The 2,075-nt window shown below is 41.7% G+C and overlaps 1 non-coding gene across 1 annotated transcript; it reads right to left on the bottom strand.

Annotated features, from left to right (window-relative positions):
- Positions 1-817: 817 nt before the first annotated feature.
- trnas-acu (transfer RNA serine (anticodon ACU)) lies at positions 818-899 on the bottom strand. Its single transcript has one exon. It is a non-coding gene; the product is annotated as a tRNA-Ser (tRNA).
- Between the last annotated feature and the right edge of the window lie 1,176 nt (positions 900-2,075).

The raw sequence follows: 2,075 nt of genomic DNA, 5'->3' as shown, positions 1-2,075 counted from the left end.
GGGTGAACTACGTTGTCATCCATCTTGACATGTGGTGTCCTCTTCTTTCAACCACACGGGTATTAGAAAGAAACGTCTATTAATGACATGCATATAAAGGCACATTAAATCATTTTTCGTGCTAATTCTGCATGAATTTGCGATTATTGATCCACAGTTTAGGTTCAGTCCCTACAGTCAACATGCTGACTTCTCCAGTTGTTCATAGTTCAATGTGATGCATCCAGTGTGTGCATAACGTTTTGGAGCTTGATTCCCACATCTTGTGTTTATCTGTGCCTTGTTCCCAGCCTTCATCAATGGCGAGAGCAACGGGCGAGGAAGAGACCAATGTGTAAGTCTTTCCGTACTTATGCATGGCACCCACATCTGCAATTCTCTACTGTGCATTTATAGTCAGTTCTCGGTGCCCCAACACCCACGCCCTGCCCCTTTTGAAATATTTCCATTATTTTGTGCAGTTTTTCTGTGCTCTTCTCACCAAGATGAATCACTTCTACTCAACCTGTTCCAGATTTCATTTGACAAAACAGTCATTAAGAATCCCATTACATAAACACGCCCTTCACATCTCTTGTATTTTGGTTTTCCTGGATCTCTTTCATACGATAAAAGGTCCCAGCTGCTCGACTTGAAAAAGAAAATCGCGTTGCTTTTCATTATCCCGATGTGATCTACGTTTCAATGCAGTTTAGGCAACTGACTCAAATTATTCTTTGAGATTTTATGATAGCGTCGATGCATATAAATTGACCATTGGAGTTCCAATTTCAATAAGACAGGTGTCAACATACAAAAATAGCAACATTGAAAACAGCGACGAGAGTGGAATTCTAACCCACGCGCGCAGAGCGCAATGGATTAGTAGTCCATCACCTTAACCTCTCGGCCACCTCGTCACATATGCTGGCATGTGTATGAACTTATGAATAAGTGAATTGCGTAAATTATGCTGAACAGTAGATATTTCTCCCTGGTCCAGTGAAATGCTAAATAGCACAGTACGGTCCCAAGACTATGGTCTGACCTCTGGGTTGTGGGGCAACGGCATTCCCACTGTGACACTCTGCTCACAGTGATCTGAACAAAAATGAAGAAAAGACTATGTAACAAAGTCTGTTGAAATCTGTGAATATGTGAAGTCAACGGAATGAAGAACCTGAAAAAGCAGGAGGTGTTCTTTCAAGAAAGAGTTGGATAGAGCTCATAAGGGTAGTGTAATCAAGTGTTATGCGGATAAGGCAGGAACAGGATACTAATTGAGAATGATCATCCATAATCATAATGAATGGTAGTGCTGGCTGGAAGGGTAGAATGGCCTACTCCTGCACCTATTGTCTATTGTCGATTAAATTGCCTGTAAGGAATTGTTTTCCGGACTGGAGGAGAGTGCATAGTGCTCAATGTCATTATTTGGAACACCTTTCTTCTGCTCAGATATTTTTGACACGCACCTGTGTACAGAACAGACAACTTCAAAATCCTAAATGAGGTTAAACTGACAATTGAATTCAACAATGCAAAAACCTTGATCTGTGTCATTTTCCTGGGCCATGCTACAACAAGTCACTGTATGATCACAGCAACACAGTGAGCAAGTGTCAGAAGGAAAATGAGTGCAGTACCAGAGAGAATGCTGGGAGCAGCAGTTGACACACGGGGAAGTGCATTTCCCACAAGAGGAACACTTCCCAAACAACGGACTGTGGTGGAAGAATTCAGAGGGGGTTTACAAATTGGAATTTGATGCCAGAGTCACAATGGAGACCTGTCATTGAGTCTGTTAAAGATGAAATTTTTAAGATTTTTACAGATAAAAAACAAAATAAAATGTACATTGGTTAGTGAAGGCAAATGTTGACATTGTATATTTCAACAATCTACCCATCTTTGCAATGAGCAGCTCACCACTTTCCTCACTCAGGTACAGAACCACTGGTGAAGATGATCGTTACTAGCCATGGAATCAGAGAAACTCAGTTTCCCAAACGTTAAGGTACAACCAGGAATGTGGAGGTAAGCATTAATGTGTTGCTCCTGTGCTGCAGGTGGGCAGTGCACAGTATCTCTGTGCC

The sequence above is a fragment of the Hemiscyllium ocellatum genome, unplaced genomic scaffold (assembly GCF_020745735.1).
Source record: "Hemiscyllium ocellatum isolate sHemOce1 unplaced genomic scaffold, sHemOce1.pat.X.cur. scaffold_1014_rpt, whole genome shotgun sequence".
Taxonomy (NCBI): Eukaryota; Metazoa; Chordata; class Chondrichthyes; order Orectolobiformes; family Hemiscylliidae; genus Hemiscyllium; species Hemiscyllium ocellatum.
The sequence above is the reverse complement of the archived record's forward strand: the minus strand, read 5'-3'. Positions and strand labels throughout refer to the sequence as shown.